Source organism: Xyrauchen texanus, chromosome 20 (assembly GCF_025860055.1).
Source record: "Xyrauchen texanus isolate HMW12.3.18 chromosome 20, RBS_HiC_50CHRs, whole genome shotgun sequence".
Taxonomy (NCBI): Eukaryota; Metazoa; Chordata; class Actinopteri; order Cypriniformes; family Catostomidae; genus Xyrauchen; species Xyrauchen texanus.
Window position 1 is genome coordinate 29,178,222 of NC_068295.1, and position 26,567 is coordinate 29,204,788.

The 26,567-nt window shown below is 40.5% G+C and overlaps 1 protein-coding gene and 1 long non-coding RNA gene across 6 annotated transcripts in view; one reads left to right on the top strand and one right to left on the bottom strand.

The window, feature by feature from the left end:
- LOC127661143 (solute carrier family 4 member 11-like) overlaps nt 1–26,567 on the top strand; it is a 123,964-nt gene that overhangs the window by 17,142 nt on the left and 80,255 nt on the right. The window lies entirely within an intron of this gene.
- On the bottom strand, nt 20,096–21,858 carry LOC127661145 (uncharacterized). The gene is made up of 4 exons (XR_007972734.1): nt 21,149–21,858; nt 20,776–20,853; nt 20,410–20,625; nt 20,096–20,241 (listed from the first exon to the last, which is right to left on the bottom strand). It is a non-coding gene; the product is annotated as an uncharacterized LOC127661145 (long non-coding RNA).

Below are 26,567 nucleotides of genomic sequence, written 5' to 3' on the forward strand. Positions count from 1 at the left end.
CCCCAAGAGCAACATTGATGCTTCACAGGATGTGTAAAAATCTTGGTCTTACAGATATTTGGAGACTTTTGGACCCATCTGGTAGGGACTATAAATTTTTTTCACCATTCCTTAAGATTTATTCTAGAATAGATTTTCTTAAAATATAAGTCCCTCATTTTATCTGTTGTTGGTTGCTCAATTGGAAACATCTTAGTCTCAGATCACACCCTGGTGTGTTTCGAGGTGTTGACACATACAGAGAAAAGAAAATAATATAGTAGGTGCTTTAATGTATCACTTTTGCAAAATCCTGGTTTTCAACAAATGTTAAAGGCTGAAATCAATGTTTATATGGAGACCAGCTGTTCCTCAGTGTCCTCTGTGTGCATCAGAGTATTTGAGTTGAGTGGATCGGCAACAATTTCCCCTCCGCGCTCAAAGCATTCTTTAATTGATTAAAGTCAAACTAAGTCTTTAATCAATTAAAGTCAGACTATGCAATATTAACAGGTATGGACGTAATAGCCTACAGTTAAGATTGAGATGCATTAGATTAGAATGTTGATATGATTATTTAAAATATTAATAGATTTTCTCTCCAGATGTGAAAGGATTATCATCATGTTTTTTGGACATGCCTTTTAGGATTTCACAACAAACATTTGATCGTGGCAATCACCTCCCCACTCGTGTTCTCCTTCGCTACTCCATCATTAATTTTCACGATATGCCAGTTGACATAAGAATAAAGAGACTAGACATGTAGTCAAGTCAAGCTTTACCGCAAGCTTAACTCAATAATAGGGAGCGTGAAAACAGAAAGAGAAAGTAACCTTTGCGCTGGAGGTCGAACATAAGAGTATTTCTTTCTGTTATATCAAAAATTCCATCTTTCCTTCAAGCCAGTAGTGTTTATCACTGCTTAACATGTGGTGAATTATTGCATTAAGGTCTGTTAACAGGTGTTTTGCCCTAGATAGAGCATTTAATGAAGTGCTCATGGAGCGAGAGAAAACAATGACGTTCCGATTTTTTTAAAACCCGCTCCTCACTCCAGGCAAAATCATGTCGCTCCACTCCTCGCTCCTTTCCCACTCGGCTCCACTCACATACTCTGGTGGGCGTGGCTTGGGAGACACTTAAGGCGGTTCTTAGGGGTCGGCTCATACTGTATGTCTCATTCATCAAAAAAATCCAAAGCACGGGAACTCGTGGATTTGGAAGGAAATATTAAAAGTGCAGAGGCAGAGCTGAAGCACCGAATGTCTTCTGATGGCTTCAGAGAATTGACCCGATTGAAATACAGATATAATACTATTTTTGGCTGAGTTTTGGCTATTCGGGGCAAGACAGTCATACGTTGAGTCGGGGGATAAAGCAGGAAAACTTTTGGCTAGATATATAAAGCAGAGAGAGACTTTTTCTACCATTCCCTTATCCATTGATATTAATAATGCTTTCAAAGAGTTCTATCTTGCTCTTTATAGTTCCATGTCTTCGTCTACTGATGAGGATATTATAAACTTTTTGGAACCATTACAACTCCCACAATTGACGACTGAACTATAAAATTATCTTGATTCCGAGATAACCTTGGAGTTGCTTGGCAAGGTAATTATGGCATTGCCTAGAAGCAAGTCTCCTGGGCCAGATGGCTTTTCTGCTGAATTTATTTTGGATCTTATGCTACAGAACTGGCTTCACTTTTGTTAGAATTTATATGGACTCATTAAAGAATGGAAAGCTTCCGCCAACCATGACACAATCCCGGATCAGTCTGATTCTTAAAAAAAACAAAGATCCAAGCGAGTGTCCAATTACCCTGATCCAGCTAGACATTAAAATATTTTAAAAAATTCTGGGTAACCGATTAAGTAAAGTTATGACATCTCTTATACATATAGATCAGGTGGGTTTTATTTGGGGTTGTAGCTCTTCTGATAACATTAGGCGTTTCATCAATATCATGTGGTCAGGTGAATGAGCAAGCTCTGGTCGCTGCCATTTCAGGTGATGCCGAGAAGGCATTTGATACGGTGGAATGGGATTATCTTTTTAAGATTTTAGAAATATATGGTTTCGGGAATACTTTTATTGGATGGATTAAGTTACTTTATAGACACCTGGTAGTGGCATTACAAACTAATTGAATAATTTCAGATTATTTTACTCTGGACAGTGGCACCTGGCAGGGTTGTCCTCTTTCCCTATTATTGTTCTGTCTTGCCCTGGAACCATTAGCAACCGCAGTAAGAACGGAAGCTGATTTTCCAGGGGTGATGTCGGGAGGTCTGGCACATAAGCTTTTGCTTTATGCAGATTATATTTTATTATTTGTCTCCGACCCCACTAGAGCTATGCCTTGCCTCCACAAAATTGTCAGTTTATTTTTTTAATTCTCGGGATACAGAGTTAATTGGTCTAAATCCAAAGCTTTGGCTCTGACAGCATACTGACCCTGTAATGGCTTTTCAGCTGGGTGCCTTTCAGTGGCCCAAACAGGGCATTAAGTATTTGGGTATTTTATTCCCAGCAAATTTATGTGATTTAGTCAGAGTTAATTTTGACCCTTTAATACAAATATTCGAGTGATGTGGACAGGTGGGCTTCATTCCATTTATTTATGATTGGGAAGGTTAATGTTATAAAAATTAATTGTATTCCAAAATTTAACTACCTGTCTCTCCCCATTGAAGTTCCCCTCTTTTATTTAAAACAATTTGATAGTATAGCTAAATCCTTTATCTGGAATCGTGAACGTCCTTGAATGCGTTCTAAGATATTTTAGGTCTCCCAAGGCTTTTGTTTTACTATTATGCTTTTGGTCTCAGACACAGTACCGCCGCTCCCTATAAGTAGTGCATAGTCTACTTATATATAGTCTGCGTAGGGTACCAACTCCCTAGGGGATCGCTTCCACCTGAAAGAGCTCCTCCCTGGCTCTTTATTGAACAGGAGGTCCTTGCCCCTATCGTGCCATTGCAATGTCTCTCTACTAAGCTGCCCGGACAGGTAAATACACCTACTGTTATCTCACACATGCATTTAGTGTGGACAAAGGTTTCCTGTATGCTCAATTCGGACATTTACCTGAACATTGCCGCAAGTATTTAGTTAAACCCTAAATTGTGGATTAATAAGTCCCCTTTTTGCTGGACAGAATGGATTGAGAAGGGAGTTGCTATGCTGGGTGACCTGTATGAAAATGGAGCATTGAGATCCTTTGAAAATATTATACAGCGTTTTGGGATTCCCAGATCTCAATTCTTCAGGTACTTACAGCTACGCCTGCAGACAAAGCTGCAGACACTCTTGAGATGGTACTTGCTGCTTTTGGAAGGGGTCACAAGGCTTCAGCGTACTATTCCTGGCAAATTCAGTGTCTAGGGGTTGGGGTTTTGACTTCTCTTAAGAAGTTATGGGAGAGAGACTTGAATTTAGTACTGGAGGATTCAATTTAAGATTCTGCATAGTTTTTATTGAACTCCCTCTAGATTGCATAGGCTTGGTCTTAAAGACACACCCACCTGCTGGCGATGCCAATCAGAGGATGGGGAAATAGCCCATGGTACTGTTCTAAGATTCAAGAATTTTGGTCGAAGTTTCAGAGTTATGTCTTAGATCCTGAGCACTCAGATTTCACTCTGTATTTTGGGTGATGGGGTGGGTGTTAACGTAGGGAATAAACAAATAAAAAACTCGGTCCTTACCAGTGTGATTATCAGTAGGAAAGTGATCCTTGGGGGATGGAAGTCGGCTGGTATGCCCTCATTTCATGAGTGGTGCACGGAATTGGGAAGAGTTGCAGCCTTTGAAAAGATGACATATAGATGGCTGGGCAGCTTGGGTGCCTTTGACAAGAAGTGGGGCACTTATTTGGCCTTCTTATAGGGTTGCCAGGGAGTAACAGTGTAGAGGGACAGTTTAAATGGTGTATGTAATTGATTGATATGTAAAACCCTTTTTCTTTTTTGTAGGGCAATTTCTTTGTGTTTTTTTATGTCATTGAGTGCCTCTTCTATGAGTTGCGCGAAGTGTCACAATCTAATGGGGGAAGAGATTGAAACTGCATCCGGCTGATGCTTGTATCGCGAGTGCATGCACTTTCTGCAGCTCACGACTTATTTTATCATAATACAATATATGTGTCACTGTGCATTTCTTAACATAAAGACAATGTGTTTTTTTTTTTTTTTACTTCTGTTTGAAGTGAACAGAAAGATGAGAGAAGGTAGTCTTCACCCCATTATACACTGCAATAAAATACGTTTTTGTATTATATATTTGTTTTTGTTTTGGCTTGTTTTCCTATATAAATATCTAAAACTAATGTACATTTACTTTATCAGCTATACTGCTGAACATTTTTTTTATCTGAGAATGTTGAATATAATATTAAAAATACAAATATTTAAAAATGTCTAAAAATCCTTTTAAAAAGATGCATTCACCTGAGAAGCAGCATATAAGATATTTAGACTTGCTTTTAGAGAATAAATCTTGAATATAAGTATATTTAGTCTTTACTGCACTCGCAGAAGTGTAACCAAGTTAAAAAAATTCACATATACAAAATACACTTATATTTGTCTCTTAAAACAAGTCTAAATATCTTATATGCTGCTTCTCAAGTAAATGTATTTCTAGATAATTTTAAATGGAAAACAAGACAAAAATAATTATTAACAATATGATTTTTTGCTCTGAAGGTTTTACTGAATTAAACTTATTAAAATTATTTTATTCCTTTAATTGAGCGAATGTCATTTAGAGGTATTTTTTAAAGTTGATTTTAATATGTTTCATACAACTTTTTATGTCAGAGCACAAGCTGAATAGTTGGTTAAGAGCTAATGAGTAATCTTTGCAATAATCGCCCTAATAGTCGAATAATCATTATAATAATAGTTAGATTAGTCGATTATTAAAATAATCGTTAGTTGCAGCCCTAATCATCAGCCAAATTTCATAATCGTGACAGCCCTAGATAGATGGATGGATGGATTTTTGTTCCAGAGAGAAAGGATGAGATGAGGCTAATGTAATAAGCAATGTCCTCTGTCTTTTTACAGATGCCTCTCTCTCAATCGAGCAATGTGATTGCTTGTCCACCTTTCATTATACACACATAAAAGGTGGACATTTTGTCCATAGATTCCTTTATTTACGCCCCCCCAATATACTTATGTTGAGAACATCCCATTTGTGCTAACAGATGGTGGGATAGGAATAGATGTAATTTTCTAGAGGGCCGATTTACTTTGTGTGTCTTAGTGTCCCTTATTTGTCTGTGTTTGTGAGAGCACGTATGTGTGTGTGTTTGTAATCATCCTCTGGGTCCCAGCAAGGTTGATAATGCATTTAGGCATCTATGACTTTTCTATTCCCCGTTCCATCCACCCTCTGTACATTACAGTCTGGAATAGAAATACGAATCACACATTCCTCTGTTTATCTCCTCTGTTTACGGTACGCTGTAAATCGGCCATATGGGCATCTTTTCTCATACAAAGAGCAACCGTCTGTGAGCGCAGAAGGAGCAGCAGTCAAAGACATTCAGATGATGTAGAGCTTGATCTTCCCTACCCTCTTCTGATTTACAGACATGGTTGTGAGATGTGTGTGTGGAGGAGATTTTTTAGATAGAAAGGGGTTAATGGCTCAATAATTTTAACAACGAAAAGAAGAGAATATTATTGTTAAAATTATTGAGCCATTAACCCCTTTCTATCTAAAAAATCCCCTCCACACACACATCTCACAACCGTTGTCTTTGTTTTGTATTGTCTTCTATTCTATTCTATTCTATTCTATTCTATTCTATTCTGATGTTGGACATTAGAATGAATAAAGTGCTGTTTGTTGTTTGTAAGAGTGTAATTAATGGGGGTGGGAGGGATGTACTGGAATGTAGGGCTGAAATGATTAGTCGACGTTATCGACTATGTTGACCAAAAATATTTAGACAAAAATTTTCATTGTCGAATAGTTGTTTGTTGTCATTTAACGTAACATAAGATCAGACAAAGCTCTAACGATGATGTGTGTGAGAGCAGCACTGCAGCTCACGCCTGACTGAGGAGTGCAAGAAGACAGCTCACAGTCCAGACGCACTCTAAACTTTCCAAAGAGCTTCATGTGATGTAAATCACAAAGTACAGGGGAATTATACAAAAATACCAAATAATTAAATACAAAAGCACTCTCATTGTGCAGTAAGTTGAGCTGGATCTGCTTCTCCACTGAAGCAAAATTTGTATGTCAAGTGTCTTTAAAGGAAACACCCCAGCGTTACATCTTTAATGCAGTTATATTTCATGCATTATAGCTTTAATAAAGTTCAAATAATACAGAAGCAGATCATGTAAGTAAATACAAACTCTGAAACTGGCATTTCTATGTGCGGTCAGCACCTCTTCTATGAGTTGCGAGAAGTGTCATAATCTAAGGGGGAGAGATTGAAACTGCACCAGGCTGATGCACACTCTGGCGCGGGGATGCTCATTCCTTGAGTACACGCACTTGTGACTCGCCTCAATCCGGGTGGCGGAGGACGAATCTCAGTTGCCTCCACGTCTGTGACCGTCAATCCACGCATCTTATCACGTGGCTTGTTGAGCACGTTACTGCAGAGATGTAGCGTGTGTGAAGGCCCACGCTATTCTCCATGGCATCCACGCACAACTCACCACACACCCCACTGAGAGCAAGAACCACACATTATAGTGACCACGAGGAGGTTACCCCGCGCAGGAGACCTGGAATATACAGCTTTATTAATAAGAGAATATTCCATAGCATAGCTCCATAGCAGCTATACTGCAGAATATTTGTTGTTTTTTTTTATCCGAGAATGTTAAATATAATATTAAAAAATATATATTTTTTAAATATCTAAAAATATTTTAATAAAAAGATGCATTCAGCTGAGAAGCATCTTATAAGATATTTAGACTTGCTTTTAGAGAATAAATCTTGAATATAAGTATATTTTGTCTTTACTGCACTCGCAGAAATATAACCAAGTAACAAATGTCACATATACAAAATACACTTATATTTGTCTCTTAAAGCAATTCTAAATATCTTATATGCTGCCTCTCATGTAAATGTAGACAAAACAAGACAAAAACACTTGAATTGTGAATTGTTTACTGAATTGAACTTAATAAAAAGTTATTTTTATTAACCTCTTTATTGTTAGTAAGCACATTTAACTCAACCTTTTAAGTCAGAGCACAAGCTGAATAATCGGTTAAGAGCTAATGATTAATTGTTGCAATAATCGCCAGAATAGTCGAATAATTGTTCTAATATTCGCTAGATTAGTCGATTATCAAAATAATTGTTAGTTGCAGCCCTACTGGAATGTATGGGCACATATCAGATTGTGGATAGACATGCCTCTGCTTCTCCTATGGATTAAATATAGCTTGTGGGAAAATTAGCCCTCTGAAAGTTACAAACGTTCCATCCTCACTTTCTGTTACTGAATGCCAGGAACCCCCTCTCTCATTCACACACACAAACAAACATTCAGGCAAACATACGTACCCCCTGCCCACCCCTGGAGTAAACCGTAGATTGCTTCAAGATGTCAGAGGATGCCTGTTGATGAATTCCGACCTTTGATTGCCAGGCTTCCCATGTGCCTCGGGAGAAACCTCACATCGGGAATACACACACAAATACAAACACATGCCACCTTTCACTGGAACATTCATATGCCAAACAAACACATGCACATGCCACCATTCTGATACACAAGCATACACATATGCATGCAATTAAACGCATGTTGTGCCAGGCTGGATGACAAACCCAATCATGCAGATCAAAAGGCGAATTCACTAAACAGTTGTTTGTGGTATTTGAGTGCATAACAAAGCCAAGTCTAGTTTAAGTAGACGCAATAAGCACTGAAATAGCTTTCCATGTTTATTACTTAAATTAAGTCATTGTCATTCCTTTCCGCACAAACATGCCACATTTCTGTGCAAATTAGGCTCATTAAAGATTGCTCTTCATTCACAAAACTCTGCTATTTTTCTGGCACAATAAACATTGCACAATTACTGCCCTGTAACTGCCCTAGGAAAGAAGGCGGTAAACTGAATTTTATTAAAAAGAGGTGCTTGTGTACATATTCTATCGATCTTGGCAGCAGTAATTCTTTAAATAATGATCAATTGATGAGGAAGAGCATAATCTGTCATTCAGGTGTCTGGATCTCAGTAGTGGAGTGATGCTGTACAGTCCCAGCAGAGTGTGTCAGATCTTGGCAGTCTTCTGAATTCTCCACAATTTAGCGCTTCCCATATCTTGTTTGAACATTAAGTACTTGGCTGTCTCCTTTTTCATTCTCTCTCTCTCTCTCTCTCTCTCTCTCTCTCTCTCTCTCTCTCTTTCTTGCATGTGTTCTGTCTCTGGTTATTTCTTCTCCTGTGCTAGTACTGTACTGAAGATTGTAAGGGGATTGGTGGCCTGGCTTTAATAGAGGAAGAAGGGAATGTGCAAGCAATTAGCAGGAATCCCCCAGCAGAGCACTCATGAAAACAGAGCAGCCAACACCAGCTGAGAAATAGAGTAGTTAGAGATGAGGGAAGGAGAATCTGTATTCCCCTGGTGTACATGAAAATAGTGTCCTTACAAACACATTTAAGTTCTGAGTTCCACTGGTGCCGTATGATTAGACAACTGTCACTGTATCCTGACATCTACCTTTTGCTTTGTATCTCCCTGTCTGTCTGTCTGTCTGTCTGTCTGTCTGTCTGTCTGTCTGTCTAATTGTCTGTCTATCTCATTCTCCTATGCTCAAGAGGATGTTTTAGATCTGAAATAGAATTAATGGGCTGAAGAGAGCAAGATCTGATGTGACCTTGAAAATATTATTTAGAGATGCTGTTTTTTCTGTTACTATTTGGTGTGGTTGGCTTTTGCATGGCCGCTGCTCTGCGTATTTTCTTATAGAGAGAAAGAGAGGGGATACTGGCTCACGTCTGTCTGGATAACATCATACGATGTGTAGAGTATGCATAGATCACTATCAGGGTCACCCAGTGATTGCTCCCATCACACAGAGAGAATGATGTGAGACGGACATCTCAGCTGAGCTATGCGCTGCAGAAACATCCATGCCATATGAAATTCATCTAAAATCACCGGCACGAATGGCTGCAGCTTCAGGATTTCCCTACAAATTACCATGAAATGTTATTTAATCTAAACATGTAAATAACATTATACACTGATTTACACCTTGTACTGATTTCTGGATGTAATACACCTACTATATATTTAGAGCATTTTAACAAGTACATTTCTGATTGTTACAGTCTTCTGTTACAATCAGCCATGTCTCGTGGCCATGGACTGCACAATCTGTTCACTGACTGTCTGGATTGGATTTAACCATTTGTATTCTGATTCCTCTTAACGATTCCTGTTCCTTAATGATTCGATTAATAATTATTTTAGTACTTTTGAAGAGGAAACATTTTTAATGCAATTTTTATTGTATTTACAACCCTCAGCAGCTAATTAATAATATAATAAAGTGTATTTTTTAAAGTGCATGTCATATTAATTTGATAATAATAATAGCCTAATAATAATAATAATTATTATTATTATTTTATATATTAATGGTAAAACAAACCAAATATTGTCTTGACATCATAAAAGGCATCAGCTATTCCATCGTCAATCCCCGAGATCATTATCTGTTGGCACAACCCTAATGTGCATTTCTCTCTATAAATGAACTGTCACTGCGGCTCGCTTCATGCATGCGCTTGTAAAATGTATATTTTAAAGGCTTGTTATTTCGGTTTAGTATGTCTCTGTAATGTAGAACAGTGTCAGCAATGTTACTTATAACATTCTTTCTCAGCCCTGAAACTCAAACCATTTTCTGATGCCACCCCAAAAATAGAGATTTAAGTAATTAAATTAATATCATAAATGTGTGACAACAAGTGGACTAATGGCTTAAACTAACAACTACTAACTGACTAGCAAAATCTTTGGTCAGGGGGAGCCCTAGTTCATACAGACCTGTCCATGTGTGCGATTCTTAGCCAGATAAGCTGCACACTTAACCAGACTGTCTGAAATTCAAAAGTCTGCCTATGCTACACAATCAGAGAGGTCTCCAGCAGAGGAGAATTTCGGGTGCTGAGAATTCACTTACCTTCTCATTTGCATGCAAAATCTGTCCTTTTGCTCATTCAACAAAAATATTTTGTTTTCCCCTCTAATAATTCCACTACAACATGCATATTAATATTTCTTTGCATGGTTCATCTCTGAAGAGAATACATTGCCAACTGTTTGGATTCTCTCCAAGAATCCTCCGAGCATCCTCTATGTATACAGACACAACTCCGTCTCTCTATATACCGTTTTCTCCCTTCCTCATCACACTCTCACCTTTTTCCCAAAAGAATCTGCGATTGTGTCTGTGTGTATGTATGTGTGTCATTAGTGATCGTCAGAAGGAATTCCCTCTCTAAGCAGTTGGAAACTCAAGTGCCAAAAAGCCTGTTGGCATATTAAGTCTCTCTCTCTCTGGCTCTCTCGTAGATCAGGGCTCTAAGCAGAGGTGGGTAGAGTAGCCAAAAACGTTACTCAAGTAAAAGTACAATTACTTAATAAAAATATTTACTCAAGTAGAATTAAAAGTAATAATGTTAAGTAGTGAGTAACTAGTTACTTTAACATATAGCGTAATAGATGTTAACTTTCCTATATTCCAGAACATGAAACATTTTTCACATGCATTACAGAATGATTATTAATAACGTCTAGGTTACGTATGTAACCTCCATTCCCCGATGGAGGGAACGAGACGTTGTGTCAGAGAAGCGACACTAGGGGTCTCTCTTGAGCGCCGATATTCACCTCTGAACTATGAAAAAAGGCCAATGAGAGTTGGCAACCAGTATTTGCATGTCCCGCCCCCGGACATACAGGTATTTAAGCGGCGCAAATACGGGAGTTCATTCAGGATTTTTCTGAGGAGCCGGAAATGGTCCGGCCACAACAGTGGCTCAGCTCAGTGACGTGGCAGGGGAGACACAAAGTCTCGTTCCCTCCATTGGGGAACAGAGGTTACATATGTAACCTAGACGTTCCCCTTCTGTCGCTCTCTCCACGTTGTGTCAGAGAAGCGACACTAGGGGTCCACATATAAAAGTGCCATGCGCTGAGCCGTGTATGTGAACTGCTGATACAGGAGCGAGCAGGTATTCTTACGTGCAGGACGACCAGCTGTATCAGCTGCATGTACCCTTCCCCAATGCCCCATTTAAGCCATCAGGATTCCTTATCGTTACCCTGGGGGGGAACAAGGTGCTGGCCGCCAACCTGGGAACGGGCCAAGCCTGGCCGGGCCTCTTTTCTCTCTATGTTTCTCGCATAGAGCAACTAAGGCCGGGGCCCTTACACGCATTGAGGGCAGGGGGTCTTAGCCCTTATTCAGGGCGGAGAAGACCCTGCGGAGACCACGCCTACCCGAGAGGGGAGGCAAGTTTAAGTGACAAAACCATCAGAGGCCTGACTTAGGGTCTATGTGGAAAAGTTGGTGCGGTGGTGGATCCAGCCTCATAGAGGGGGGAACATACAGCACGGCAACCGAGGCAGCCGTGACTGCCTAAGGGAAACACGGGAGTCCGCTCGCCAGAGGGGACAGAACCGTGGTGTTACACACAGGGGGAGTCCGAAGGAGGCCTTACCTGTGGAGCACCTATACCAGTACAGGGTAGCTTGCGGTACCCGCAGTGGCTTGGGTCGGCGAGTTCCTCCGCTGAACTGCGACCCACGAGTGCTAGGGAGGCCACCTGTGCCACCTGATCCCTGAAGGGCGTGGTAGGAACCTTGGGCACATAGCCCGGTCGCGGTCTTAGGATCACGAAAGTATCTGCCGGACCGAACTCCAGGCAAGCGTCGCTAACAGAGAACGCATGCAGGTCCCCGACCCTCTTGATGGAAGCGAGCGCGATCAGCAGGGCAGTCTCGAGAGAGAGGGCCCTGAGTCCAACTGAGTCAAGCGGCTCGAAGGGGGGTCTCTGGAGTTCCGTAAGGATGACCAAGAGATCCCAGGAGGGGAACAGGTTAGGCCGGGAGGGAGTTATCCTCCGGGCACCTTTTAGGAACCTGACGATTAAGTCGTGCTTACCAAGAGACTTGCCATCTACCGTGTTGTGGTGGGCCGCGATAGCGGCGACATACACCTTAAGGGTTGAGGGGGACAGCCTCCTCTCCAGCCTCTCCTGAAGAAACACGAGCACTGACCTAACTGCGCACTTCTGCGGGTCTTCGGCTCGGGAAGAACACCAGTCCATGAACAGACCCCCCCTTTAGAGCGTAGAGATGCCTGGTAGAGGGGGCTCTGGCTTGATTGATTGTATCTATGACGGTCGGTGGTAGACTGGCTAGATCTTCCGCATCCCGTCCAAGGGCCAGACGTGGAGGTTCCAGAGGTCTGGGTGCGGGTGCCAGAGCGTGCCCCGTCCCTGAGAAAGAAGGTCCTTTCTCAGGGGAATTCGCCAGGGAGGGGCTGTCGTGAGGAGCGTGAGGTCCGAAAACCAAGTCCGGGTGGGCCAGTAAGGGGCTACCAGAATGACTTGCTCCTTGTCATCCCTGACCTTGCATAGCACCTGTGCAAGAAGGCTCACTGGGGGAAATGTGTACTTGCGCAGCCCCGCCGGCCAGCTGTGTGCCAACGCGTCTGCCCTGAGGGGAGCCTCTGTCCGGGCATACCAGAGCGGGCAGTGGGAGGTTTCTTGGGAGGCAAACAGGTCTACCTGAGCCTTGCCGAACCAGTCCCAAATCAGCTGGACCGACTGGGGGTGGAGCCTCCACTCTCCGCCAGGCAAGCTTTGTCTTGACAGCGCGTCCGCTATCACATTGAGCGAGTCTTGTCGGCTTCACGCATCTCGACCATGTTCAGCCACAGTAGGACATTCCTGAACCACTAGCGTGGCCACCGCCTGCCCGAGCGCTTGCGCTGTGACCTTCGTCACTCTCAGGGCAAGGTCGGTCGCTGAGCACAGTTCCTGCAGCATGTCCGGATCAGGGCCACCCCGTGCATGTCGCGTAGTGCCTTGGCATGATGGACCTGCAGGAGAGCCATGGCATGCAGGGTGGATGTGGCGCGTCCGGTGGCGCTGTAGGCCTTCGCTGTCAGCGAGGAGGTTGCTCTACAGGTCCGGGAAGGGAGTACGGGGCGATCTCGCCAGGTGGTAGGGGTTCCGGGCATAGATGGATCGCAACCGCCCTATCCACCTGGGGAATCGCCTCATACCCATGGCGCGCTCCGCCGTCGAGGGTGGCGAGGGCGGACGAGCCTGTGGCGGTGTGACGAGTGGAGAGGGGTGCTCTCCACGAAGACGTCAGTTCGTCATGCACTTCCGGGAAAAACGGAACCGGGGCGAGGCTGTGAGCGGCGCCCAGACCCCAGGAACCAGTCGTCCAGCCGTGATGGCTGTGGGGAGGATGGAGGGTTCCAATCCAAGCCCACGCTGTTGGCTGCCCGGGAAAGCATGTCGGTCATCTGTGCGTCGGCCTCAGCCTGGGCGTGCAGGCCCGAAAGCGGCAGCCCAGGGGAGTCGTCAGCATCAGATACCACGCCCTCCGATGCCGCGGCGAGCTCATCTGCTTCCATCGCAAGAGGGTCGGCAGACTGGCTGTGAGGCGAGTCGCCGCCGCCTCGAGCACGGATGGGAATCAACGAGCGTGCTGGGGTGCGGGTGGTCCGAGGTGGCGTACCCGGCGGAGCTGCACCCGCTGCTATCCCCAAATTGCCTCCATCGCCAGCCGCATCGTCCTCAATCCCGTGGGAAGAAGGAGCAACACGGGGGCGGCTGGAGTGGCTTGCTCACGGTTGTAAGCAAGCCGCGACCGCAATGTTGTCATGGTCATGTTCTCGCAGTGAGAACATGAACATCCACAAACGCAGCCTCGGTGTGATCGTTACCCAGACACACGAGACAACGCCTGTGGCCGTCGGAAGCGGAGAGCACTCTACCGCATCCAGAAACAACACGGGGGCGGAAAGGCATCTTTATAAAGACGCGTCCTTAAAAGGACGTTCAACAACGCTGTGTTTTGCTCTTTTAGAGGAAATTACTCTTTTAAATAAAATCACTCTTTTAGGAAAAAAACTTGTGAGAGTTTTTTAATCTGCGCTGTCGAAGCGCCCAGGGGCAGGAAGTGCACAGCCGTGCAACAGGAGAAAGCCGCTGTTGTGCGCCGTAGAATCCAACAGCATGCAGCAGAGGGATAGCAGAAACTTGGTGTGTATACGCAGCAGTTGAATACACGGCCATCGGCTCCGAAGAAATTTTCTGAATGAACTCCCATATTTGCGCCGCTTAAATACCCGTATGTCCGGGGGCGGGACATGCAAATACTGGTTGCCAACTCTCATTGGCCTTTTTTCATAGTTCAGAGGTGAATATCGGCGCTCAAGAGAGACCCCTAGTGTCGCTTCTCTGACACAACGTGGAGAGAGCGACAGAAGGGGAACAATAATATTATTACTAATATTATTTTTTTTTTTTTTGTTTTGTTTTTTTATTGCAAGTTAACAAAACATTGTAGTTTATACAAGAAAAAAAAAACAGTGAATTATATACACATACAAAAGAAAGAAAGACGTACATGGAGCACACACAAAGTAAACAAAACAAAAACCAGCAAAAAAAAAAAAAAACACGACAGAAAAAAAAAAGCTAAATATAAATATATCGATCTAGTGATGTATGCAGGTACATTTTTAAGTTTAAGCAATGGGATATTTTAGAGATTTAGATAGAAGCAATATTGAGATATTCATAGTAATTGTAATAGAATTGTAGTAGAAGTAGAGGCAGTATTCATACTAATAATAATAATTATAACAAAGATAAAAATAGTAGCGATAGTAACGGTAGCAGTGGCAACAAACAGCATTCATGATAATAACAGGTGTAGTAGGAGTAGTGGTAGCACTGTATTTATAATAATAATAATAGTAATTATAATAATACATATAGATCAGTAAATAAAATTATTGTGAATATACACTATTCTCTAGGGCTGGGAGCCATTCTACTGCTGCCGGTGAGCACAACCAACAGACCTCCCCGACATAGACCCCCCACCGTCAGCGACACCCAACCCCAACAGTTACGCCTCTATGTTTCAGCTGAGTCTTCCTCCACGAGAGTAAGATGGGGCACCATAACAGGCACCTCCAGACCAAGCTCACCTAGTCTGGTTGTGACCTGACAGGACATAAGTCAAGTTTGGTTGCCCCCCTTTTTCTTTCCCTTGTTTTTTCTGTTCTTTGTTTTTTTCTTTGGTAATCTGTGGCTTAGACCCTGGTGTGCACTGGTTAGCTCCCTAGCCAGATACACCACATCCAGCCCAGATATCTGTCCACCACATTTATTTTGCATGACGGAAGGGATTGGGGGCATGGGCATGTTACTAGTGTTACTAATGACCATGTCGACAAGATGTGCCAGTCGGACCCACCAACAGCACCTAGAACAGCTGCCTGGCCCAGGTCCTTTATATTTACTGGGAATAGAAATGGTTTTATAATATCAATACCACCATCCCTACTACCACAATCTCCAAAAAAAAAAAAAAAAAAACAATAATAATAATAATAATAATATTAATATGCGGTTTTTACATGAAAAATGAAGAGTATAACTTATCATAATATATACACACACATATATACACACATGAATGATGTATTTAATAACACTCTTATTTAGATTAATTACTTAACTTATTTATTATAGGGATAGTTTGTATTTATGCATACTGAATATCCTTATTATTAATTCATTCTATATACCAAAGACTGTAGATTTTAGTTGAGGCATCAACTCCCTAGCTAGTTTTAATCAATATTTAAGGATGAGAGCAATGGACTGAAAATATTATTAAATTTGTATAGTTGGTTTTTAATTGCTAACGTTTGTTTCTCTTTAATAATATGATCCCTTAGTAGATGTAGCCATTGTGTAATTGATATTTGGTATTTATTTAAAAAAAAAAAAAAAAAAAAAACTAATATTATTGTTAATAATGAAAATGGTCATCATTCACCACCATGTTGTTCCAAACCCATATGACTTTTGTGTGTGGGTGAGAAACAGATAAATCGATAGATCTAACAGATATAACAGATAAACAGAATAAACAGATATATCTGTTTCTCACCCGCACTTTTGAATACTAGCTGATTTTAATTTCTTTAATGCTTGACTTTAATTCTTCAGAATGGTTCACATTCTATGAACCAACAGAGCTGAGATATTCTTCTAAAAATCTTTGTTTTCAGTAGAAGAATAAAAAATCCATACACATCTGGGATGGTATGAGGGTCAGTAAATGATGTGAGAAAATTGGGGAAATTATTCTTATAAGGAGATGTTAGAGAGAAAGCTATCCTTAATCATCATTTAAAATTCTAACATCTTTTGGGTTCCACAGATTGCAGAAAGTTTCCCAGGGTTGGAAGAACATGAGGGTGGGGAAATTATGATATAATATTAAATAAAGGCTGAACTATCACTTTAAGGATGCTTCGTAAATTTAGACAAACCTGTGAATTAGAAGAGAAGTTTGAAAAACGTGAACAATGTCACACAGTCCCAAATTAAATATAATGTTTAATTATACACTGAAGCAAGATCATGCTTTGTTCATTCATTCTGTCGTTATTTCAAAGCTTTTTATGTCCTGTGTGCAGTACTGTTGCTTCCCATATAGGAAGCGACAATACTGCACACAGGACATAAAAAGCTTTGAAATGTGGCCATCATTTATTTGTCTCATACTCCCTAGGTGGGCACAATCTTACCTTAGGAGGGCACCAGAAACTCCTCTGCCTGCCCTTACTCACATGTTATATGTTATTCAAGGTCCCGGTAGCAGTCATGGAACACATTTGATCGCCTCGCGCTTGCACTTTCTCACCGTGCCTCATGCCAACCTTACACATGCAGAAGGCACTTAATGCAGACGTTTACAAGGATTTATGCAGTAGGCACTGATATGCTGCAGTGGTGAAATAAAAATGTAAACTTAGAAACTGAGTTCATAAGAGCCCACAATTACAGATTCACCATGAAAATAAATTAGTTTCACCATGACACAGACAAGCCCACATTATCACCATCTCTAAAATTTACCTCACTGTGTTTTCTTAAGTTGGAGCTGCAATTTTAATCTTGAAATATATGCTTGAAATGTTACTCAAGTAAATGTAGCGCATTACTACCCACCTCTGGCTCTAAGGGACATTAAAAGTAGCAGAGAGCACCATTTATTTGTCTCATATATCTGTCTCTCTGGCTGTCTGTGTATTAGAAGTGTCTCTGTGTGCTAAAGAACCATCACTACACACTGCTAGACAAGAGAAATACCAGAACAGCCTTTCATTCTCTCACATCTTCTCTCTCACATAGCCAAAGTCATATCTGAGTCAAAATGTGGCCTACCCTTACAGGTACGGATTAATTTCAAAAGCCTAAGGTCTTTGAAAGAACAGTGAATACATTCCCACATAGCTCTCTGTAGGGTGCACTGGTTGTTTAGATCAGTTTCACTATCAGATATAACTAATAATTAATGTTTATTTAAAACAAATGTCTCTGATTAATAATCAAAATAATCAAAAAGAGAAGCTAGTCAAATTATTGCCATACGAATCCAACAGTAATCTGGTTACAGTTGGCTTCTAACAACAACAATTTAACAATACTGAAGTAATAGGGGAGTTCTTGACATGGCAGAGGCTGGCTTCAACACAATATTCACACAAACAACCAGGAGTACTTATTATAATATAACAAGATTTATTGTAATCAAACCAAATACTATATGAATATAACACAAAAACATAAAATGGAAATCCTAACTAAATAGTGGAACTATATGCTAGTGTATGGATGTATGTGTGTGGATGTGTGTCTAGGTTCGGTAACAAAGGAAACAAAATGGCGGATTGAACTCCACATGGGGAACTGGTTTCAAAATGGAGGATCGGTTTCAACATTGAGAACTAGGTTCAAAATGGCGAACTGAATTCAAAATAGCAACTTATTTCAAAATGGAGGATTCGATTGTAAAGGGCGGAGCCAACGATTATTTGAATGTGGAGGGAAAGAAAGATGGCTGGATCAGATCCAGAGCAACGGAGCTAATATCACGTGCGGGTGGTCATGAGCAGACACACAAAGGAACTGAACGAAACAGGCAGGAGAATTTGAAAACACCAGCCTGAGTCGGACATAAACCGCAGTGCTACTCCCCAGATAGCAATAAGTCGGCGGTCCGCTGGCGGTGCGCTGGCGGCAGTAGAAGCGGCAGAATGGCGATATCGCAAACATGTTTGACGGCGGTCCGCCGGCGGCAGCCGCTTTTTAAAAGCGGCAGCCGCCTTCCTACCGCCTTCGATACGCGGACGGCCCGCTGGCCAGCCGCCGCTCCGCCGCCGTTATATCGAAGGCGGACCGTCGCAGGCAAACGCTTTTTTCGAGCGATCTGCCGCCGCTTATTGTGTATATATATATATATATATATATATATATATATATATATTTATAGCATGCAGTTTATCAAGAATAATGATTGATCAAACTAGACAAATTTCCATTTGGCGTTTTAATTCCACATTTCAAAGTACAGTAACTGTCATTGAAACAAGATGTCAGATCACTGAAATATAAATAACAGAAAAATACAAACATTATATATACACACACACACACTAAAGAACATGCAGGTTTCCAATTTCTTTTTTTTTTTTTTAAAAACACTATTGTAACACTTACAATAATTGTGAATAATATAAAGGGGTCAGCTCTGGGATGAAAAGAATTACCAGTAAACACAAGCAATGAGGATATTTGGTACCAAAGAAAGTGCAGGATAGCAAATAAATTGAGGTATAACATCATATTTACAAGTCATTTCTAACAATAGGTTAAGTGGTAATAATTTAGAGTAAAGCTCTGGAGTAGAATATACCATTATAACTGCAATGCTGACCTGTGGCACAAGGATTTACAAGCTATATGTAACAATAGAATAACAGTTAAGCACTGTGATGGAATGAAAGTATAATTTTTGGTACTAGTTAATGTGCAATATCAAGTATCAGAGGTATGAAATAGGATTTACAAACTATAATAGAATTGTTAAGCACTGACGGAATGAAATAAGCCAATACTAAAGTCACGGTAAGTAGAATATTTGATACCAGATAATGTGCAAATATCAAGTATTAGATGTATAATCTAGGATTTACAAGCTATATTTAAAAATAGAATAGTTAAGCACTGTAACAATGAAATAAGCAGCAAATTGTATATGAAATAATTGAGATCTTTGGTATCAAGGAATGTGCAGGATAACAGGTATAATATACATTTTAACATTCAACTTACACATGACAACAAGTGGGAATAAATATAATTAACAGCAGAAAATCTGGCTGTAGAGAACACAGCCAATCAGAATGTCTGGAGAGGTTGGGGACTGCTTGGCGTAGTGGGCTAAGAATCACCGGTTTTCCCGACCTCCAGAATGAGGCAGTGCAAATTAGCATATCTTCAGTGATTCCTCGTGCGCCTGTATAAAAGGACAAACCATCCCATATTCATCCAAGGAGCTGCCCTCAAAGCAGGGTCACGAGAAAAAAAAAAAAAAAAAAAGAGCAATTTCCACTGTGAACAGTGTGGATTGGGTGAGTGTAGTCTGACACTTTTAGCAGGCTTTTTAGGGGTCTTGATGTTACTGACTGCAGGATAAAGAAAGGGTTCCAGTTGTCAGTGATGCTGGGGTGTCAGTAGTCAGCCTAGGTTTAAGGGGTCGGCTGTGGGTCCCTCTCAGCTGTCGCGGTGCCTTTTTCCACCTTCATGTTCAGATGCTCCTTTCAGGTAACGTTAACCTGGATCGCCTCATCAGTGGCATCCTGTGTTGCCGGGTTCTTCCGGATGGCTCCTGTAGAAAATAAAGATCTGTCATTCCATTTGAATGGCATAAGGTCATACACATCTACTTAAATATAAAAAAAATATCCAACTTACTTTGAACAATGGTTTTCAGGAACATGTCTCTAAAACATGCTTTATCCCCTACACCAGTCCAGGTTGTATTGATGGAAAGGTGATTAGAGAAGATACTCTGAAGCATTCGCCACACGGTTGTCTTTAGGTCCCTCCCACATTTGATTGCCAAAAACCGAAGCTGAAAATACAAAAAAAAAAACATGTTACAAATTACATTTCTCTGAAGCTTCTCATAAATTTAAAATGTGGCAGGCTGTGGATTCAGACTGTAGAATATGCAGTGTATGATCTTAATTGTACTTTTTAGATTACCCTATACCGTTATAAATGAAATCGGCACACTTACAAATCATTGCTGGAGCTCTTTATCCTGCCTCAAACTGTTGTCAAGCGACGCCAAATCTTCCTGGGTGTCTAGGGGGGAGTAACAGATCCCCTGGCAAGGATAACTCTCCAACAGACACATTGGCACTGAAACGTTGCAGCATAGCATTTTGTCGTCCATGCTACGCACAACATCGCCAAATTCCAAGACGTCGCAGCATTAGGGTTTGATCTGCACCTACAGGGGTTCCCAGAATAAAAGAATAAAGTAGTCAGTCCTGGTCCTTCAACTACTAAACTATGACATTTATATCTAGGTCTACTACATGTACAGGTGGCCCCAGTGGGAATTAAACCAACAACCACAGGTGTTGTTTGCAAGTTGTACCCGATTGCCCAGTGCGAGCAAATGTCTTCAACATTGTCCCAACTTGCTTCACCTGCTCTTGAAGCGAGCCGCTGTCATCTGGGAAGTAACAATATATTGATTAACAATACACTAAATATAATAGTAATATAATATAACCACAATTATCATACCAGTAACTTTCCCTGTAATTTCTATCCACAGTATGTTATGCATGGCATACAAGTTCATAATGAAGAACCCTTATGATAACATCAATTTCATTTTTTTTTTTTTGAAGCAGAATATTTGTTTGTAAAAGGGGAGGAAAAAGAAAATGAAATATTGGTATACAGATTTTGGTTGATATATCATACTGTACAGTGAAATTTGCTATTGTTGTATCCCTACTCACCTGAAGGACGGATAGATCAGGCAAATCTCCAGTCAGGCCTTTGTAGAGTGTGTGCTCCTGCATATCCACAGGTATTTTAATTCAAACATGCAACATATTGTAATAAATCTACAATATTCAGCCTTTACCTTACACCCTCGGTTGTTGCTCTACACTTTTATTATATTAAATACTTATTTATATAGCTTGCTCACTGTATAATCATGATAGCCTAATACTTATAACACAAGATTGCATCTTAAACGAATGACTGAGTTGAAAACTTGAATAAGAACGCATTTTACACAGAGGGGACCAGCTAGGGAAACTTACCTGCCTACAATAACTGTTTTCATTTGATTTGAGTTACATTAAACATGAATAACCTTAGCCGAGTCCCCAGGAACGTCGGGCTATTAAAGTAACAAGCCTATAACTGCGGTCTTATTAATTCTAGCTTCACCATACACTCAAACTGTGAGGTTTATCTGCTTTTACTTACATTGCTCTGTACATAATATACTGTTTTTTGTTCTTTATATACAGATTGTATTAGATTTGCACTACGTGTGTGTATGTGGGTATGTATGAAGGTGAGTGTATGTACGTATATGTATAATTATTTATTTTGTGTTCTTTTTTGTTTTTAATTACCTATGTCTTGCTGCTGTTTTTTGGTATTGTTTGTATTGTTGTTGACTGGTAGCTCCTGTCACCTAGACAAATTCCTTGTATGTGTAAGCATACTTGGCAATAAAGCTGATTCTGATTCTGATTTTCTCATGGACCTGTAGCACAATGCCCTGACAGTGACTTCACCGGTGTCCTGATCTTTATTAGAAACTGAGAGGAGACCAAGTTAATATAATTGATATCACAATTATCACAAAAATTAACAAACAGTCTGCTTTAAAACTAAGAAAAAACAAGCTTCTATACTAACGTTACTTTAAAAATGAACACGTGGCGAACTAACTTAGCCGCTATCTGCCGGCACACCACATTAGATTAAAATACTTACCCTTGTAGTTGTGCAGATAACTCGATATGTAGAGTTTAAAGTCCTTGTCCCGCTTGCTTGTCGGAGCAGGGGACCAGGCATCAACAAGGCGATGAACATCGCTGACGCGTATTTTCAGAAGATTCTGGAGACATCGAGTAAAAAGACATTTTGGGCGACGCGCAAGTAAACCGGAAACAGATATGGCGACAGCGGAACTTCACAGTTCAGTCTTTGTCATGTGTTTTAGCAATACATTTTTAACATTTATAATGCGTTTAGATTTTTTTTTATTGCCTTTACAGGGACTTTAACACTTTCTTAAACATTTGTACAGGTCATAATTGCAAAACCTGTAAAAGGTAAAATAACAAAAAAAATCGAGGTTGGAAAAAATGTAGACATAAACGAAATTTCTGCGCAACTGTGAAACCAGAGGATAATTTCGCTTTTTCATTGAGTTTATCCTTCACATCAAAACAGGGATTTTCATGTTTATGATAGATATCACCATGGTTGCAAATTAATAAAAAATAATTAAAGTATACCCGATATTTTGGCCATGTTGCAGATGTCTTTCACTGTTCACTGATAGTCAGGCATTGGTGAAAAGTCTAACTTCATCAATTTATTCTGCTAAATTATTCATACCCTGTATTAAATATCTATTTTAAAACCTAATCAGAATCAGAAAGATATTTATTGCCAAGTAAGTTTTACAAAAGGAATTCTTTTTGGTTTATTGCATGTCTCAATGTGCATCAATCAAAGAAATGTAAACAATTTTCACCTGTGCATAAATAATTCAATATATTTTACATATATTACTGTATAATCGCTTCAGAGTTTCAAAGTAATTTAAATGTCATTTCCTAAACCTTACCTTATCATGGAATCAAGAGTCAAGAATCTGTTATAAACCCTAATGGCTTTGGAGCAAAAAATAATAATAGCCAACATGGCTGGTCGATTTTGAGAGTCTAAGCTGTCCTTTTAGGCTATTTCAAAGCGGCTTGCCGCCGGCCGGCCACGGTCGATTGCCGCGAGGCAACCGCCAGAGAAAATGAAGCGGGCGGCCCGCCGTCTGACCGCCGGCGGCATCTCGCAAGAAATGGGAGTGACGAATTCAGCGGCAAACGCTTCATCCCCGCCAGTGGGACGCACCTATAGCCGACAGCTTGGGGACGGCGACAAAAAGAAGCCGTGCGGACATTTTTTGCTATCTGGGTCGCTCTGTGAATTTCAGTGTGTGTGTGAGAGAGCGAACAAACAGGTGTGCATGCAATTTAACGGAGGATACATGCTGGGAACAGCGTGACTGAATCGTTAGTTCAGATCACTCAATAAAATAAAAATATCTCACAAATCAAAACAGCAATCAGCGATCGTATTTAAACATACAATTGTAATCAAAACATCAAACATTCAGCATCAAATATATGATTTAGTTTATAAGAAAAATCACAGTTTCGAACCTAAATCTGCCCAGATATCAAGCCTTACTTGGGAAATCCTGTGTGATTTCAGCAGGGTTGTCCGTTTCAAATTCCTGTTGCGTTGAGTGGTCAGGAGAAATGATCTGGATTGGGTCCTTTGTTTTACGCTCATCAGCGAAAAGACGCTGGATTATTTCTCGGGTCCGGTGACTCTGCGTTATTTCTCGGGTCCGGTGATGGAGAGAAATGCAGGAGGTAGTCAATGTTGATAGAAAACAATTGAGAAGGGTCGCCTTTTCCGTTTTCTAAATAAATTTACTGTTGATTGGTTCAGATCTTATCTAGATGGCCTAGTTCTTTTGTCACCATTGGTAATAATGAATCGGATAGGGTGGCTATGACATGTGGAGTTCCACAGGGATCAGTTCTCGGACCGCTTCTGTCAATCTCTATATGCTACCTCTAGGCCAAATTCTACAGAACACCAACATTAACTGCCACAGCTATGCCGATAATACTCAAATATATATGGCTCTCGAACCGTATGACAACAGCTCAATAGACTCTCTCAATAGACTGTATTTACATTTACACATTTGGCAGATGCTTTTAGCCAAAGCGACTTACAGAGCCCTTATTACAGGGACAATCCCCCCACAGCAACCTGGAGTTAAGTGCCTTGCTCAAGGGCACAATTGTGGTGGCTGTGGGGATTGAACCAGTGACCTTCTGATTACCAGATTACCAGTTATGTGCTTTAGACCACTACACCACCACCACCACTCCATATAGCCACCACTCAAAAATAAAAGAACAAGTATTAGTAAAGAGCTGGATTCGCAGGCCCTTAAAACCAGGGATCAAGTACGTAATCTTGGTGTTCTGATATACTCAGACCTCACATTTAACAGTCATATCAAATCGGTCACCAAAACAGCATTCTATCATCTAAAAAATATAGCCAGAATCAAAGGCCTGGTGTCCCAAAAAGACTAAGAGAAGCTCGTCCATGCTTTTATTTCTAGTAGGGTTGACTACTGTAATGGCCTCAACTGGACTCCCTAAAAAGACTATAAAACAGCTGCAGCTCATACAGAATGCAGCTGCTAGAATGTTAACCAGGACCAAGAGAACAGAGCACATCACTCCGGTTCTAAAATCTTTGCATTGGCTTCCAGTCATTTATAGAATAGATTTTAAAGTGGTGCTTTTTGTTTATAAATCTCTGAATTGTTTAGGACCTGAATATATTTATGATATATTTGAAGAATATAAGACGAGCAGGGCTCTTAGATCCATGAACACAGGTTAGCTATTAGAGCCCAGAGTCCAAACTAAACATGGAGAAGCTGCGTTTAGCAGTTATGCTGTACATTACTGGAATAAATTGCCAGAAGATCTTAGATGTGCACCAAACGTATACATTTTTAAATCCAGGTTAAAAACACTTCTGTTTTCACATGACTTAGCTCTTAAACTCACTTAAACTTAATCGCACTTTTTAATCTTACAGCTTTTAGAGCTTCCTATGTTTTTATCACATTTTATTTTATTTCGTTTTATTCTATTTCCATTTTCTTATTCTATATTTTATTATTATGCTGTATTTTATATTTATTTTCTTGATTTATTTGTTATTAAATTTATATTTTGCTATCTTTTACTAATCATAATGCAAGTTCTGGTTCTATCAGAAGAATAACCTCTATGTAAATGTAACAATTTGCAGATAATGGATTATGCAAGTTCTTGTGCTGCTTTTTAGACATTAATGTAGGGTATTTTCTCACAAAAGGACTGACGAGTTTATCCAAGTTGTATCCACGGTATAGCACAATGAATTGCTTCTATGTATGAATTGTGCTATATAAATAAACTTGCTTGCTTGCTTGCTTGTTGTCTCGCAGTGAAAATGAAATGAACCGGTTGTAATAAGTATACTACACGACTCGAACAAAGCTAAGTTAATCTTACTCTACCGTGGCTAAATGTTGAGGTTAGAAAAACATGGTCTCTTTGTCCAGAAGGAGAGAAATTCCTTTGTATGTGTAGATACGCGTCTCTTTAAAACGCAGACTTGCGCAGCTGTATGCAGAGAGAGCGAACTCACTGCTGTTTGCCGGTTTTGTTGACGAAATGATGTCATCGGTCATAGGCCGCTTTTGACCAATGACGTTTGAGGCTGGGTCCATGGGTGGGACTTCACATCCAGCTGTGGAACTGTGAATGTCTCTGGGAAACTGAGTACTCTGTCTAACCTTTGATCATAGAACAAAGGGCCATGCTGTCTCCGCTGCCATTTTGAGTGGGGCAAGGCCCTACATCTCTAAACCTGACCACATGCTTTCTGTATTCATGCATTCTCTTGTGAAATTACAGCAACACATTTTTTATGTAAAAGATATATTCACATGTTTGATGTGCTGTTATATTACAGGACATTTGCCCCATTTCTTACCACCAGCATTATAATGCACATTGTCCATTTGTCAGGGCAGGGATTAATGTTTTTGGGCCGCCAGAATGTGGTGCCATATGGCTAGACTAAACATAACAGCATAAAGAATTGAATTCACTAGATTTATTTTGTGACGTTATGCAAACATGTTGAGATGTGCCATGAGAATGTCATGACAAACTAATTCATCTCTTGATGAAGCAGTTAAGAATGTACAAAATTAAACAATAAGTTATGAGAGGCCGAGCAATTTTGCAGCAGTATTTTGGTTAAAAAATACTCACTGATCACTTTATTGTACACACAATTATTCATGCGATTGCAGCAGTGCAATGCATAAAATCATGTAGATATGGGTCAGGAGCTTCAGTTATTGTTCACATCAACCATCAGAATGGAGAAAATATGTGATCTCAGTGATTTTGACCATGACAAGATTGTTTGGGCTGGTATGAATATTTCTGTAAGTGAGCATCAGGTCTGTGGACGGAAACGCTTTGCTTTTTCAGATTAACAATTTTTATTGATTCACACACTTGAACAGAA